Genomic DNA, 18,260 nt, shown 5'->3' on the forward strand with positions numbered 1-18,260 from the left:
AAGTCCATGCTGATTTTAAGTTGAACTTGTAATGCAAACCTACATTTAAGTTTTAAGTGACTGAGATTCCAACTTGCAAACAGTTTTATACATTTGAAACTCTTGGCTAAACCAAAATATCTAACTTAAGTGGCATATATTCAAGCGTATGTCCCAGAATCTTCCTACTTGGGGGTTGTCAGAATACAATCTGCCTCCCCCAAAGGTACCAGCTTCTTAGATTAGATTAACCCTCACTGGCTTCTGGTGGAAGATGCAGCTACAGAGAACTGGAAGGTCCCAGGGGGATGTGTCATTAAATCCCAGTAAAACTCCAGCAGGTCTCACAGCCTACCCACACAAAAAAGGAGACTGCAGAGAAGAAAATCCTCAACTGGAATATAAACATTATCATTTCTTTGGCAGGAATCAAGATCAGAAAACCTGAAGACACGCCATTGTTCATTTTTCACTAAGACTTATCTGTCAGTACATCACCAACTATGGTATAATCTTTTGCCGAGACCCAAAGAAACTCCTGTTATCACATTCCCCTGTTGCTCAAAGAGCTGATGAAGCATCTGATGAAATTAAGTTCATAAATAAAGTCTGTTTGAATTTAAAGTTGTCAATGGAAAACACAAATTAAGTAGGAGTAAGGCAGATGAAAAGGAGTGATTTTTTTTAATTACCTACAATTTGCATTCAAGTTTATATTTTGGTTTCCTTTGGCTTCCTTGATTTATAGGATTTGGGAGAAAGACAGGAATACTGATTGAAAATACCCGTTAAAATATGTATTTCCTAAAATGGATAGAAAATCAAAAACTGAAACAAAAGGAAAAAAATTATTGCTAAACTCAAGGCAGTCCTATAGCCAGGAGGAAATGTTTATGATGAAATTCAGCCTTAGCTCTGGTTAAATGAAAGCATAGCCTACCTGCATCATTTGAGAATTCTGTGCCATGTTGGCTGTTAATGTGGAAAGGAATAATGGTGCCTGCTGCAACCTGACCCAGCTTTTTCTGCATCCAAATTCCCGAGAATTATTCAGTCTGCATCGGATATCCCCTCCCTCCTTCTTTCAGGACAAAGTAAAGATAACCCAGAAGGATGACACTTTGTGAAGGATGTTTTCCAGGAACAAGAAAAGACAGAACTTCCTGGCTTGATATCCTAGTCCTTCCCATCCAGGTAAACCCTGGCCAGCTCTCCAGCTCTGTCCCTACCCTGAGTATGACTATACTCTAGCCATGCCAAACCAATGCAGTCCCTCCAAGCACTGTGTGCGTCAGGTTTCTCTCCTCATCATTTGACCTATGCGGTGCCCCCTGGCTCAGGATCCATCTCTGCTTTGGAAAACCTTTCCTGATCAGGCTAGATGCCCCCGTTTCCTACCGTCCACCCGTCTGCCTTCACACACCTGGTGCTGATAGCCTGCAACCGTCTCTTATGGCAGAGTTCTTTGAGGGTAGAGACCATACGTTGTTAGTCTTAATTTCCTCAATGCCTAGTCAAGAAGGGGTTGAATAAATGTTTTCTTGAGGGTTGTGAGTTTAGGGGAAGAGACATCAGTACGTTGGCTTTATCCGAACATGTACTAGCTGCTGCATATAACGACATTACAAAACTACGAAACTATGAAAACTATGAAGGGTGAAATTACCAGTTCCCCATTACAGATGATAAAACTGGTGCTTAGCTTGATTAAACACTTGCCTGATGCAGGATCAACAGAAATCAAAGAGGTGGAGTCAGATCCAGGTAGAGTTTGGGCTCTAGGCTCTCCACCTCCCTATTCTGAGGGAACGAATCCTGTATCTCTCTTGAGAGACCAATATCAGAACCCCACGAGATCCTGAAGCCATGTCTCAGAGAACATGACCTTTCACCATCCTCCCTGCTACTTTGTAAATCTTTACCACTGGAATTTCCAAACACTGTAAACAATTTAAAAGGTGGGGAGATGGTTCTTATCGCCTCTGAATTTAAAGCACAGTGTTTATTCTGTTCACATCAACATGGCTTCTGCCTACCAGGCTTTGATCAATTCAGGCAATTCCTAGAAGGTTGTACTTGGGAGAACAGATACATGTTGTCTTCCCCTGCCTGGTATCCACCCCCCCCCCCCCCAAACAACTTGGTAAAGCTGCCCAGCTCCGTTCCTCGGAACTTCTAGTCCCACATTTCATGCGGTCTTGGTGGAACCATTTCTTTTAAAGTTTTTGTCACTCCGGGCAAAACGCAGGCACAGAGCTCCTGCCAGGCCAATGAGACTTTGTCCTCCCAAATGTGACTCTTGTACCAAGCAGCCCAAAGACTACTTATAATTGGAGCCGAGTAATTCTGAGGGCTCCTCCGTGAAGAGGTTCTCCATCTGGTCATACTACCATGTGCCAAGATCCTTAGAGCCATCCTAGTTTCAATCTCCGAGGCCTCCACGTCTCTTTCCCCAAACTTCCTTGTTCTGCTTGAGTAAGCTAAAGGCTACTCCTATCCTTTGCAATCAAATCATTCCAACTAGCACACCCACACGTATGAAGAGTAGGACTCTTGTTTCCACACGTGAAGAGAAGCTGAAATCCTCTTCTAGGCATGAGAAACTAAAGCTGGAAAGCATCAACTTATTACTAAGCATACATAAAGCTTTTTAAAAATAACTATGCTATTTTTATGGTAGAGGGTTCTTTGGGGGGAGGGGATCAAAATTCTAAGTAACAGGGAGACAAAGTTGGTTTTTCTGGTTTTCACAAACAAATAAAAGACAGTCAATAATAGCAATTTTATAAATCCTTATCTAACTAGGCAACAGATATCAATAGTCTCATTCTTCCTATGGGGAAACGGGCTTAGATTCAGTGCTTTACCCCAGGTTACAAATCTAGTTATTCAAAACAAATAATGGTGTCCCTCCAAAGTCAATGCTCTGCCTCCTGTGACACATCACCTCCACAGAGCATGATTCATCGCTATCCACCCAAAAGGCTCAAACATCACCTACCATATCTTAAGCTCCTTGCCCACCGGTGCAGTAATAGAAGTTGCCTATGATTAACAGAAATGGATCTCACTCTCCTTTAGCTCTGGGTTCCTCCGCGGCTGATAACAAGCATGCTTATTATGAAGTATGAAGACTGCTTCACCAGGGAGGCAGACACAGACCCAAAGGATCTCCACAAACTGGTTCACCACCCTTGAATAATCAAGACAGTTTCAGGTTATAGAATTCAGTTTTTAAAATACAGGTTTCCCCTGTTATCTGAAAGTAAAGTGTTTCTATGAAAACTTTCTTAAGCTGAAATTGTGTAAAGCAAAGACACAATTACCATTAATTCAGATGGAAAATTTTTAGCATTCCCAGACCCCAAAAATAACGTCTCTTAGGCTTTTTTGACACCTTAGGATAATCTCGCTAATGGATGCACAAAATAAATCAAAATAAGGCACAGGTGCTCACAGACACAGTTCAAAGCTATGACCACTTGATGCTGAGACACTGAGTGAGGTTCTTGGGGAAGGAGCTGGGCAGCACCAGTCTGGTGGCTTAGGATGCACACTGCCTCTGTAGTGGCTCAGCTCACTGGAAAACAGCTGAATGCTATCTTCATTTTTGGCCCCTTTTTTTTGGTAAATACGAAAGTCCTCTTTGCATTTCTTCCTTCCTTTCTTCCTCCCTTCCTTCCTCCCTCGTTCTTTCTTCCTTCTTTCTTTTCTTTTCTTTTCCTTTCTTTTCTTTCTTTCATGTTCATTCATTTTTGAGAGAAAGAGACAGAGCGCAAGCCAGGGAGGGGGAGAGAGAAATGGAGACACAGAATCCGAAGCAGGCTTCAGGCTCCGAGCTGTCAGCACAGAGCCCGATGCGGGGCTCAAGTTCCCCATCCATGAGATCATGACCTGAGCTGAAGTCAGATGCTTAACCGACTGAGCTACCCAGGAGCCCCTGGATTTCTTTCAATTAGCAAAAACAGGTACTAATGGACGTCTTTGGTATAATGCTTTAGAAATTAGTTGTACAACAATGTGAATATACTCAATACTACTGAACTACACACTTAAAAATGGTTACAGTTCTAAGTATTGTGTTATATATATTTTATTGGAATTAAAATGGAACTAAGTAAAATATATCTAAGTAGAGATAGAGATAGAGATAGATCTTTATTTCCAAAAACAAATGTCAGTTTCATATCACATCTACTTAAGATACACTAAGGAACGTGAAGCAGACTCTCTTCTGTCCCATGTTCCAACGGGAAAATCTATACTTTCTAGTAAACGATATCAAGCTTTCAGTAACAATTATGGCTTAGTTTGAAAAGGTCAGCTCTGTTCAACCCAGAGCCAGCAGCCTTGTCAAACCAGCATCAGGAACTGAAGGCTATTCAGCATATTTCAAAAACATAAATAATTCCCACATTTCAAGTCTATGCCTAACAGGTGAGAGGTTGCAAAGAAAGGTTTATCTAAAAAGAATTCCTATTCTGAGTGCTAAATAAGAACTTTAAATGCAACATGGAAACACCACATATCATATGGATAAGGAATTTTCCTTGTGTTACAGAGTCCATAATAGTCATTTGTTCCACAAACATCTGGGAATATGTTACACATTTTCAGATGCAAAAAGAAAAAGTATTGATCACTGGTCTAGATAAGCATCGTAATTCAGGAGGGGAAATATGCAAGTCAACAGACTACCTCATATAGAAAGTGAGTCATGCTCAGTCTAGGAAGTGCACAGGGCTCTACAAGTTAGGAGTAAAAAGAACATAAGGGGACCCAGAAAAGAGTATCCTTAACTACTCTATGGATAGAGTAGTTACTCTTAGAGTAAGAGTTACCTAGAGTAAGTGTACTCTAAGGATAGAGTAGTTAAGGATAACTGATAAGGATAGGATATCCAGTAAGGATAACAAGAGGTTGGTCAAAACACTTAAAAAGAAAAACTGAAAAATGAGATGTCCATGGGAGGTTCTGAAAAGCTTCAATACATGCCTGGGAATCTACAAAGCTGTGTGCATTCACAGAGCTGTGTGTACCTTCAGGAAAGAGATGAAAAGACTCCAATCTCTCATCTCTAGAGGAACCTTCAGGCACTGAGCAAGCAAGAGGTGAAGACTAAGACAGAGGTGTAAATTGCCTGCCACAGCACTGAAAACATACTCAAACACAGAGCCCCTTTGGCAAAGGCTGGGAGACTTGGTTCAAAGCACCAAGGAAATCTTTTGTCTAATCCGCTGACCACTAAGCTAACCAAGAACCTCAGGGGTCATACATTACCAAGAATACAGCATTTACAGAATTAGTCCAGAAAAGTCACTAAACAAACAAAGAAAAACAAACAAACCCAGGGGAAAGGGAGATCTGATTTTCAGTGTGGCCATACTATATTATTTGGAATGTCCAATTAAAAAAATTATGACACAGGAATAGACAAATGACTCAGAGAGGGGAAAATAGCAGTCAACAGAAACTGTTCCTGAGGGATACCATATATTGGACTTACTGGATAGAGAATTTAAATTAACTATTATAAATATGATGAAAGAACTGAAGGAAACCATGTCTAAATCATTAAGGCAAAGTATGAGAGTTACATTTCATCAAATACTATCAACAAAGGGAGAGAAATTATGAAAAAGAACTAAGTAGAAATTCTGGACTTGAAAAATACAATAACTGAAATGAAAAAATCACTGGAAGGACTCGACAGCAAATATGAATTGGCAGAAGAAAGAATTAGGTAACTTGAAGATAAGTTTTGAGATTGTTTGAGATTGAGATGATCTAGTCTGGGGTACAAAAAACAGGGTGAAGAAAAATGAAGAGAGTCTCAGAGACCTATGGAACTCCATCAAGCACACAAGAAAAACAGTTGTGAGTAAAAGGCATAGACAAATATATGAATAAATAATGGTGGATAACTTCCCAAACATGATGAAAAGCATTAATCTTCTCATCCAAGAAGCTCACCAAAAACTCTAGGTAGGATAAATTCAAAGAGAAGCACACTTAGACACATCATAGTCAAATTATCAAAAGCCAAAAAAAAACCAAAAAAACCCAAAAAACCCAAAAAGACATTATCTTGAAAGCAAGAGAAAAAGTTACTCATCACATACAAGGGATCCTCAATCCCACCAACTGCTAAACTTCTTATCAGAAATCATGCAGATCAAAAAACTGAAAGAAAAGAACTATCAGCCAAAAATTCTATACCCAGAAAAACTATAGTAATGAATGATAAATTAGGCCAATAAGACATTCTAGATATACAAAAACAGAAAGACTTCGTGATTAGCAGACCTGCCTTGCAAGAAATACCAAAGGAAGTACTTGTAGCAAAAACTAACAGAAGCGAAGGAAGAAATGGATTCAAAAATAATAGCTGGAGACTCCAATACCAACTTTCAATAAAAGGACAACCAGCAAAACATCAACAAGAAAATAGAAGACTTGAACATTATAAGCTAACTAGACCTAACAGAAATCTACAAAACATTCTATACAATAGAAGAGTATACATTCTTCTCAAATGCACATGGAACACTCTCCATATAGACCATATATCAGGTGTAAAATAAATCTCAATAAATTTACAAGAAGTGAAATAATATAAAGTATGTTTTCCAGCCACAGTAGGTTGAAATTAGAAATAAATAACAGCAGGAAATGTAGGAAGTTCACATGTATATGGAAATTAAACAACACACTTTTAAATAACCAAAGGGTCAAGAGATTTAAGAAGATACTTAGAGATGAATGAAAATGAAAACACACATAGCAAAATTTATGCACCTGAAGCCGTGCTTAGGGATAAATTTATAGTTATAAATACCTATATTTAAAAAATGAAGAAGAATCACAAGTCAATAACATCCTAAAAACTAGAAAAAGAAACCACATAAGCCCAAGTAAGCAAAAGGAAGGAAATAATAAAGTCAGGAGAGGAAATAAATGAAATAGAAAGACAACAAAGAAAAATCAGTAAAACCCATAGTTGGTTCTCTGAAAAGATCAACAAAATTGACAAACCTTTAGTGAAACTGACCAAGAAAAAGATATAAGATTTGTATCATTACAATGTAAGAGGGACATCAATACAGACATAAAAAAGGATTATAAATGAATACTGAGAACAGTATGCAAACATATTACATAACCTAGATGAAACGAAAAATTTCCTAGACAGAACATACAGAAACTGACTCAAGAAAAACAGAAAACAGATCTGTAACCAGTAAAGATTTTGGATTAGTAACCAAAACCTTCCCACAAAGAAAAGCACAGGTTTAGATGGCTTCAGTGGTTATTACACCAAAAGCAGACAAAGATAGCACAATAAAATAAAACTATGCAGCAGTATCTTCATGAATATAGATGAAAAATGCTCAAAAATATTAGCGAATAAAATCTAGCAACATATAAAAAAAGATTATGAATACTATATGAAAAAATATGACTTATGCCAGGAATGTAAGATTGGTTGAACACATGAAAATCCTTCACTGTAATACAGCATATCAATAAGCTAAACAACAAAGACCACATGATCATCTCAATAAAAGAAAAAGCATTTGATAAAATCCAACACCTTTTCATTATATATACACTCAACAAATCAGGAACAGAAGGGAACTTTCTCAACTTGATTAAGGCTGTCTACAAAAAGCTCACAGCTAACATCATGCTTCATGATGAAAGGATGGATGCTTTCTCCTCAAATATTGACAAGATTGTCACTCTTACCATTACTATTCAGTATTGTACTAAAGGCTCTAGTCAGGGCAATTAGACAGGAAAAAGAACTAAAAAGCATCCAGATTGGAAAAGAAAATGTAAAACTATCTCTATTCAGAGAAAACATGACCTTGTATATTGAAAATTCTAAGGAACACACACACACACACACACACACACACACACACACCCAAAAAACTGAGATCAGCAAAGTTGCAGGACACAAGATTGATATATAAATACCGATATTTCTAAACATCAGAAATTGATACTCAAAAATAATGTTAAGAAAGCAATTTCATTTACAACAGTATCAAAAATAAAATACTTACAAATAAATTTAACATAAGAAGTTCAAGACTTGTACACTAAACACAGAAGAAATATCCCATATTTATGGACTGGCTTCTGTCTGGTGGCCACAGCTATTAGGAGATGGTTTGAAATGGCAGTAGAAGGACACTCACACGCACCCCAAGCACAAAGTGGAGGGAGTTAGCAGAAGCTGGTTGGCAGAAGGGCAAGAGAGTAGGAGTCTAAACCAGTGGATTTCTGGTTTACACTGAGGGTTATATCGCCTCCCAGGGGACAATCAGCAATGTCTAAGAGGTCTCTAGTTGTCACAGCTGGGGATATGCTATTGTCATCCAGTGGGTACAGGTCAGAGGTTGATGCTCAAAATCCTGTGATGTACAAGACAGTACCCCACAACAAAGAATAATCTGGTCCAAGATGTCAATAATGCCATGGTTGAGAAACCCGGATCTAAACCGAAAGCTGCAGAGCATGCTCTTTGTGCCCTGGCATCCCCAGGCATGCCCAGCAGAGTCCACAAGGGGGCCTTCATTACTGTCTCCACAAGAAGGCATAAGGGACTAGGATCATCATAGACTCTGGGTTCAGAAATCACTCACAGACCCTGTGATGGTTCACTCCATGTGTCAACTTGGCTGGGTCACAGGGTGCCCAGATAGTTGATTAAACATTATTCTGAGTATGTCCATAAGGATCTCTAAATGAAATTCACATTTGAATCAGCAGACTGAATATAGCAGATTGCTCTCTCTAATGTGTGTGGGCCTCATCCAATTAGTTGAAGGCCTGAACAGGACAAAAGGGGTGACCGCTCCCCCTAAGTAAGAAAGAATTCTTTTTGCCTGATGTGTTCAAATTGGGACACTGCCTTTTTCCTGCTTCAGGACTGAAACTGAAACATTAGCTCTTCCTGGTTCCCAAGCCTGCTGATCTTTGGGCTGGAACAGCACCACTGGTTCTCCTGTTCTCAGTCCTTCGGACTCACACTAGAACTAACCACTGACTCTCCTGGGTTTTCAGCCACAAAACACGGGACAGGTCACCCTAAGTAATCGATTACTCATGATAAATATCTTGAACACATTTATACAAATATGTATATTTATACACACACATCCTGTTGGTTCTGTTTCTGGAGAACCCTAATACATACACACATCACACTTTATTGACAAAACAAAAACAAAAACAAAACCCTGACCTCTTTAATAAACCTTGATTGCATTTTCTGGCTTCATCTGTGATGACTGTACTTACAGGAGACAAAAAAAGCCCAGTGTTTATATGAAGCCCAGCACTTTTCTCTCCCATCTTGACTTTAAAGCAGCACCTGACACCCCATACTTTTGTTTTCTGAGCCACTGGACACAGTGGAAGCTGTGTGAGGCCTCTCCTGCTGTTCGGGTTTTTTTTCTCTACTTCCCATCCTTTGGGGAAGGGAAGGGTGTTTTCATGTAGATCCCCTGCACAGAGGACAGCTAATGAACACTCGATAAAAATACACAGCTCTTCTCCCCACTGAGAATTTCCTCTTCAGTTTCAACTGGATAATGATGCTCTTTGCTCCCTCTACTATATAAAAGTCTGGTACATTTCTTCTGCCTGTAATAAAAGTGCATCAAGATAAGAGTTGGCAGCTGGCTGTATTTGGAATTAGATCACATAATTACAGTGGAGAACATAAAACTATGAAGAAATATACACTAAAACCTCACTAATTCAGACCTCATCAGTTCTGAATTTGTGATCAAACATGGTAGGCTAAAATTTAGCCATTTGTTCTCAGAGTAAAGGGATAGCTAATAGCAACTAATAGCGGACGAGAAAAGGAGAATATTTACCTTCCAAAGGGAGCAAATTATTATCAGGTACTTACTTAGAAGTATCAATTTGTATGTAAACACTACAGTTACAGTGTAAGCAAATAACAGCTGCAGAGCCTGGGTTTTTAGTATGCAAACCTCAGATCTGAGGGTTCTCCGAATCACCAATGCTGGCACTTAATCCTGGGACCAGGGTGAGTCCTGTTTGTTCACACTTTCACTGAGTGGAGGTCAGGATAGCAGGCAATAAAGGGCAATCCAAGTACAGAGTGGTCAGGGCTACCTGAGGAATGGACTGTGAGTCATTGCCCTTGGTGGGAGAGAAGGAGGAGGAGCCAGAGATGGGGAGGTTTCCAGGTGTTGGTGATCCTTCCTCCTTCCCAAGATGCCATCTGACACCAGGGGCAGGCTTTACTGCTCTCTTGGCAATGAGGGACAGGGTGACTAGTAGACAAGGGTTCTTCTAGGCTGGGCTCTGCCGCAGGGGGGCCGGTCTGGTGTCTGGACCATATCTATCAAGTGGTAACCAGCCCTCTCTGTCCTTTGTCACGAATGGCACACCGAGCTGTTGACCGTGACTCCACCGAGGCATCTCAACATCAAGGTCCTTGTTCTTGGCAGCCTCCCCTTCTGGACCCCAGGCTTCGACAGCTCCAGCTGTTCATGCAGCCATTCAACACTCGCTCACTAGAGCTCACAGGAACCCCTGGCTTCCTGCATGGCCTGCACAGGCTGAGGGACCCAACCCGAGAGGTGGCTCTCCCCATCAGTGCTCCATGGTCGCACCTGGGCCACGGTGCATGTGGTTATACAGGACTTCCCGGAGAGGGATGCAGTGCCCTCCAGCCTAGTCTTCCCCACCATGTTCTCAGACCCCCGTCCCTTTCTGCTGAAGGTTCTACTCTGCCCAACATATGGCATCCACACACACCACCCTCCATCCCACTGCAAGGAGGGTCAGGACATACACTCCTCACCACATTGTGCGCTCTCTCTCTCTCTCTCTCTCTCTCTCTCCTCTCTCCCCCACACTTCTTGGCCCAAAGGGCCAGGATTTCTTCTCTCTACCTCCCACGTTTCATCCTTTGGGCCTCACAGCTCAGTCTGTTAAGGGAGAGTCAGCCTCTCTCCACTATAGAAGAAACTCTCATCTGAGTCAGATGAAATGTGACTGCAGGAAGACCAAAGCCCAAGGACTGCCGAGGACAGGAACTCTTCAGTTTACGGTCTTAAAAATGTCTCCTCTCTACCAGATTAAAATGACTGAGAGACAACTTGAAAGTTCCCACTTTCAAGTTATGTTATCAGAAGTTACCAGGTTATAAGCAATCACCACGATGTGCCTGCAGTCCCCATTTCTACATGGGGCTTGCTGGACCTCCGTCGCCCATGGCCCACTGCGGCATTCTGTGCACTCAAGAAAACCTCTCCCTAGTCTTACCCTGGTACAATTTTTCAAACACATCATCAACTAAAAACACCTTGTAAAAATGTAGTTGTTTTGATGTCTTCAGTATTTAGACTCAGAAATAAATGATGAGCCCAGAGATGGCTTTATCTATTTTTATCCAACTTCGGACGACCCAAAGCATCCTGGGAAAACCCCTTTTCTCACCGTGCCCTGGTTACGGGACATGGAAGCCTACTTGAGGATTAGGGTGTTCAGTGCCATGGTGGAAAGAAGGTAAAGCAAGTGTCAGCAAATCATTTCAGGTCCTTTGTCCTCTCCTTCTGCTCCCATTTCAATGCTGCTCCCATTTCAATACCAACACAGAGTTCCCACTACATCTTAGAAATGGGTTCCACAGAATAAAAGACTTCCTCTTAGCTTCACTGAACTGCAAGAAAGAACACTGAAAAGTGATTCATTCCCTTCTCTGCAAACCACTCCTGTGCATGTTTGATACAGAAGCCTGAGCATCTTCTAGCATATTCGACCTGGATCTCCCCTTTCTCTTTCCAACGCCTTCCTTCCGTGGAGTTGTAAATTATTATAGCTCACGAGGCCTTCCTCTTTCTTGGTGTAAAAATTTGGCACTACTTTTAGGAAGAGATGACACTAATTGGGAACAACATACTTCATAGATTTGCCTTCAAAAAAAGAAAAAGTGCTGAACACTGCGGGAAGGAACTCTTTCAACTTCTGTGCTTGTTGTAGTCCATTTTAGATCTTTCAAAACAAGATTTTCCAAACGATCTACACACTTCAACTCTCTAGTACACCCTTTCAAAGGCACACACTTATTTGATCTGCCTGTTCTGGAATCGTTCTGTGACTGCAGGAAAGTTGTTTCGTTCTATAGCAAATTTAAATTATTTCAATCTGATCTAAGCTTTTTAAAATTTTTTTAAGCTTTATTTTTGAGAGAGAGAGAGCATGAGTGGGGAGAGGAGCAGAGAGAGGGAGACACAGAATCCAAAGCAGGTTCCAGGCTCCGAGCTGTCAGCACAGAGCCCGATGCGGGGCTCCAACTCATGAACCGTGAGATCATGCCCTGAGCCGAAGTCAGATGCTTAATTGACTGAGCCACCCAGGCGCCCCTCTGATCTAAGCTTTTTCAATCTGTGTATTCAGATCCAGATTCCAGGTGACTCCCAGAAGTATGGATTTTCTGCTGGGGGAGAGACTGTGGTGCCACAGGGTATCTGTTCAGCAGGGCTTCACTGGCAAAGACTTGGCTTGAGAAAAGTGTCTGAGCTTGGAAAACATGTGGGTGACAATTCCCTCAGCACCCAGGGGGCCTTCCAGCCTCTGCCTCTACTCAGTCTCTCATGGGTTGGTGGCATTTATTTGACTGATTTCAGAGTAGGCCATTAAAAAGAATTTGCCAAATTTCACAAAATCCAGCCACGAGTGCTGTTACTAAGACAGTGCCAACTGGCAAATAAGTTCATCCCAAATGCCTACCGAGTGCCTAAAACCCAATATATGACTTTGAAACTCAGAGATACGGTCTATACATAAAGAGAAAAGAAAATGACCCTGATCATGGCCTTTGATGAGCTAAAGGAAGACGCACATATAGACAATAATCTTGAAGAAGAGGAAATGAAATGTATAGAAATGATAAACTCCCAAATGAGGGGTACTTTTCAAAACCATGATAAGAAGTCTAATTCTACATTTTTTAAATGTTTATTTATTTTTTGAGAGAGACAGAGCATAGATGGGGGAGGGGCTGAGAGAGAGGGAGACACAGAATCTGAAACAGGCTCCAGGCTCTGAGGTGTCAGCACAGAGCCCGACGTGGGGCTCGAAACCACAAACTGCAAGATTATGACCTGATCTGAAGTCAGACACTTGACTGACTGAGCCACCCAGGCGCCCGGTAAAAAGTCTAATTCTAAACCAGCTCCCAGAGTACTTTAAACGAAGAGTTTCAAGAACAAGCATCTGTGCCCCCAAGAGTGCCCGCCCCTATCAGTCTACCTGGGTCTCACCAGGATGTGACAGAGTCAGCACCCCACCTTGCCAGCTGCAGACTCGTGTCCCAACCACCTGTGTGTAGCTGTTATTTCTCTGATCAATGTCCTAGACAGCCTAGAGTTGTTGTTTTATTATTGCTATTATCATCATCATCATCATCATCTTTTAGCCTTTCAGTAAAAAAAGGAAAAAAAGAGGCTTGAAGCTTTGAGGGCTATTTTGGATTTCAAAGATGACACATAGAAACATATAAGCAGGGGCACCTGGGTGGGTCAGTCGGTTAAGCGTCCAACTCTTGGTTTCAGCTCAGGTCATGATCTCACAGCTCGTGAGTTCCAGCCCCACACTGGGCTCTGCACTTGCAAAGAGCCTCCTTGGGATTCTCTCTCCCTCTCTCTCCGCCCTTCCCATGCTCATGCTCTCTGTCAAATAAATAAATAAAAACTTTAATAAAAAGAAAAAGAAAAAAATAAGAAACACACAAGAATGCTGCTCTCAGCCATTTCCTAAGTAAACTATAAGGCAGCCAGAAGTGAGCGGGGCCCGAAGTCAGACAAGACCCTGTAGCGATCCGGGCAGCAACGCAAGCCACTCTGCCCCTTGGTTTACACAGGATCCGACAGACCCAGTGACATACGAAGTGTCTGTAACAAAGAGAGATGCTGGGCAGGACCTCTGGGAAGTTCTAAGAGAGGCTTCACAAGGCCTCTAAGGGTGTTAAAACACAGTCATGCCCTCTTCTACACATAAGCGTTCTCCTTGTGCAAAACGGCTTCTGGTACTGAACACGTGACAGTGAGACATCCAGTGGTCCCCCCCCGCCCCCCACCACAACCAGAAGAACCCAGCATTGAGCCTCTCGTTAGGCTGGACGGTAGGCATCTACTGTTAAGTGGAAATGGCATATAGGCAATCAGGCTGAAGCAGCATCAGATGATGTAAGCTGCGGGGGCAGGCGTCCCAGGCTGCCATGCTCTCCGTGTCTGTTGCTCTGTCTCCTCTCCCTCAAGCCACACCTATCTCCTCACAGGAAGTTGCTGATGATCGCCAACATGAAGAAAACCCCCAAGCCTGCTTTAGACAGTTCTGCGAGATTTCCAAAAGTGGAAAGCCATGACATCACAGCCCTGCTGAGGGGTGGCCCCGAAGGGTAACAGTGAAGGTTAATCCTTCTGGCAGACAGGATGTCAAGCAGTATATTGATTTTCCATGTTGTCTGGACCAAGAGATGTCTGGAAGAATGGACCTAGACCAATTCAGGGGCAGTGGCTGACAGTACGGCAGGATGGGAAAGAAGACTGGGAAGCCAGTGACAAGGAGGTGTGAGGAAGAGGTACGTGGGCGATGGGCCCCCCAGAGGAGTGCAGCAGGGCAACGTCTCAGTATCTCTGTGGAAGCTGTCGATAATCAGGTGGACAAGATGACATCTGGGGAGATCAGGTGGCCTCTTCCCCAGCGGGGCCCCTATTCAGTGGGCCCTGGGGACACGGTCCACCAACACGGCCACACGCAGGTCCCACCTCACAAACTTCCCCGCTGCAGGCTTCATCTGACTGTCACCACTGCTCAGTGCCTAGCCTGGGAAGGCTCAGTGCCTTCCCAATAGCAGAGACCGGCGCCAGCCCTTCCCCAGGACGTGGAGGGGAGGAAACCAGCCAATCACCTGGTGGAGAGTGACTACACTAGTCCCTTTCTGTCACACAGGGAGCACTGGTTCCTGCCTGGAATAGACACGCAGGGGGTTGCCAACTGTGCCTGTAACACTCCTGCCTGCATCTTTGCCCGTCGGTGACGAATACTTCATTCTCTACCACGGTTCCCTCTGTCACATTGTGACTGACCAAGAAACTCGTTTTACAGCAAAAGTAGTTTGGCCACGGGCTCATGTCCATAGACTTCACTGGTCTCACCAACATGCCACATCACCTGGTGAGATAAGGGAATGACCTACTGATGACTCTTGGCCCACCAGTTTTCTACCTCTGGACCAGATCCTTTTCAAAACCCCTTTCCGATCTGATCCTTTTTAACTGCGTGCTTTCGTCAATGACCCAAGGCCCACGTGCGATAAATATATTGCTTTTTCTTCCTTCCTTCCTTTCTTTCTCTTTCTTTCTTTCTTTCTTTCTTTCTTTCTTTCTTTCTTTCTTTCTTTCTTTCTCTTTCTTTGAAGTCTCAATATAGTGAACATTGAAATGAGTGTTTGAACTAGACTGGAGTATACATTTTCAAAGGGAAAATAGTTTCAAACAGAAAAGCTTATAATAAAATATTGTGCTAGGCTAGGCCTTTCAAATTGTGGTTATATTCAAAGATATATAAGCAAAAGCATTATAAAGAGAGATTTGACCCTAGATAATATCCTACTGGATAGATACCAAAGAAGAGAGTAAAGCTGCTCTAGGCAATAAAAAAAAATCTCCAATTCAGTACCTTGGCAGAAGGGAAATTATTTAATGATCTTTAACATTAGCCTGATCTGTGGCGGGTTTCACAAACCCAGCTATGAAGTACATCTTCCATCAGCAGGAGGTTCAGGGACACATGCTTTAATTAAAGTAAGCTACTTTGAGGATAATTAAAGGTGTGTCACAAAATTCTATAGACAAGATTACAGAACTCTGAAGCAGAAGCTAACCAAAATAACTACACCTTTATTTTCAATAAACGGGTTCAGGAGCATCTGGGTGGCTCAATTGGTTGGGCAATCGACTACAGCTCAGGTCGTGATCTCATGGTCTATGGGTTCGAGCCCCGCGTTGGGCTCTGTGCTGACAGCTCAGAGCCTGGAGCCTGCTTTAGATTCTGTGTCTCCCTCTCTCTCTTCTCCTCCCTGCCTTGTGTTCTATCAAAAATAAACAAATGTTAAAAAATTTTAAATAAATGGGTTCAGCAATTTGAGAGATGGCGGGGAAGGTAGTTTAGTCTTGAGTAGTAATGCCCATAGACATTCCATTCAAATTGGATATAAGTGAACATTTTCTCTTCCAGTTTTTTCTCAAAATTCAAAGGTAACACCCTAAGAGCATAATCTTAAGTGTTCTGTAACATGGCCAATGGAATCTGCTACAGTCTGTGCCCATCGATTCTTCAGTCAACAAACGCTGTTTGGGTGCCCCCGTGTGCCCAGAGATATGTCCGACAGAGGAGGACTGAGATTCACAGCACGCAGCCCTGCCCGACCTTTCCAGACAGGCAGAGGAGACAACCTCCCAACAATGTGTATCCCCACCTGGCCCAGCTGGGGCACCTGTCCTCTACCATCTCTCCCTTTTTTTTTTCACTCTCAATTTTGCAAAAACAGTTCTCAAAGAGAAACAATGTCCCAGGTGCTCCTCAGAAGGAGCCTCTCACAGATCTCCACCCCTTCTCATCCTTTTGAGTTTTTACTTTGGAATTTTTGTGTGGTTTTCGGCACCCCCAGAAAATGCACACTTAAGAAAATTTGAAAGATAGGATGACGTCATAAAAGAAAATTAATCCCACGACACTACTGAACAAACAGCGGATACTAACACATGGCTTTGCTGAAGTGTCATTTGTCCCACTCTTTGTAGGGACTGCTGTTGGGTTTTGTCCAATGACACACAGAGGCAGGTGCCGTTGTCCACTAAACACCTTACCTCCGGTGTATTCCTGTGTTGGTACAGTCCCTTTTAAGCATCACTCTTAATGGTTACATTACATTTTATCCAGCGCATATCCTTAGTGACCCGTTCCCAGTGTGGTACATCTGGGTTGATTCTAATTTTGGACAATTTCACAGAGAACTATGAGAAACATCTTTGTGCATCAAGGGTTTTCCGCATTAAGGACTTTTCCCCCTTAGGCTAGATTCCCAGAAATGAAATGGCTAAGTCCAAGGGTACAATAAGGCTCCTGAGACATACTTTCCGGCGTGTCTGAAGGGCAGCATCTAAACAGTGAAGGCACCTAATGAGCAAAAATGGACGGAGATGATGGTGTGCCCACAGCCGATCTCCCATTTGTGCAGGTTCACCGGGAACACCGCTCTACACTAAAATTAGGCCTTTGCTTCCACACCGAAGCCCAAATAATTTTAGATTCTTTTTAAAAACCTGTTTTTGCCACTGCCTAGGTTTTCAGTAAGTCCCTTTCTGAGAAAGGAGTGTTATATGTCCACACTGCCCAGGCTGTACATTGATAGTGCTTCCTCAAAAATTTTTCAATTTTATCAGGCTTATCTGATGTAAATACTAAGTGCTGAATGCCTGTCCTCCCAAGTCCCAAAAGCTTATTTCTAAGACCACTTCAGAATAATGAGTCCAAAAGGGCAAAAACACAAGATCTCAGCCTCTGTCTCGGTCTGGCAATTAAGTGAATTTCTCACATGTTTCTAACAGAAGGAATGGAAACACAGCAAGACATCCCTTCCCCTGGAAAGATAATTATTTGAGGAGTTCTTCCATGAATCTGGAGAAGAATCACTTGAAGAAAATTAATGCCAGGTGGCTACAGCTATGTTTTGAGTTATAACCCAGGGTTGCCCCCCTATTCAGGAAGGAGACACTGAAAATATTTCTGATAAAATAGGGTGTTCAGCTAGGCCCTTCAAACTGTGGTCATATTCAAAGATATTTAAGCAACAGGATTATAAAGAGAGTTGACCCTAGGTAATATCCTACTGTGTAGATAACAAAGAGGAGAGCAAAGTTGCTCCAGACAAAATTTTTGACTTCCTTCTAACCAACAGAGAGCTAGCTGCTATGCAAAACAAGTCTAACCTTTCCTGTTAAATGATAGTCAATTCAGCTATGGGAAAACATTTAAATAAATTTAGAACAACTTGGGTGTGTGGATGCAGTTTTTTAACTGTATATTTCACTAAATCTAACTATGAATCAAGTAATTCTTTTTAAGGTTACTCATTTTTGAGAGAGAAAGAGACAGAGCATGAGCAGGGAGGGACAGAGAGAGAGAGAGGGAGAGAGAGAGAGAGAGAGGAAGACACAGAA

General features: G+C 42.2%; 1 protein-coding gene across 7 annotated transcripts in view; it reads right to left on the reverse strand.

Annotated features, from left to right (window-relative positions):
* The window catches only part of MYRIP (myosin VIIA and Rab interacting protein), a 366,936-nt gene that overhangs the window by 335,945 nt on the left and 12,731 nt on the right, over positions 1–18,260 (reverse strand). The window contains exons 1-2 of one of the 7 annotated variants that reach the window (XM_053221634.1): positions 2,981–3,191; positions 672–807 (exon numbers count right to left, since the gene is read on the reverse strand). The exons of the other annotated variants lie outside the window; for them this stretch is intronic. The gene's annotated coding sequence lies outside the window, so the exon portion shown is untranslated. Of the gene's footprint in view, positions 1–671; positions 808–2,980; positions 3,192–18,260 lie in introns of those variants that run through there. 7 annotated transcript variants of the gene reach the window in all.

The sequence above is a fragment of the Acinonyx jubatus genome, chromosome C2 (genome assembly GCF_027475565.1).
Source record: "Acinonyx jubatus isolate Ajub_Pintada_27869175 chromosome C2, VMU_Ajub_asm_v1.0, whole genome shotgun sequence".
Lineage (NCBI taxonomy): Eukaryota > Metazoa > Chordata > Mammalia > Carnivora > Felidae > Acinonyx > Acinonyx jubatus.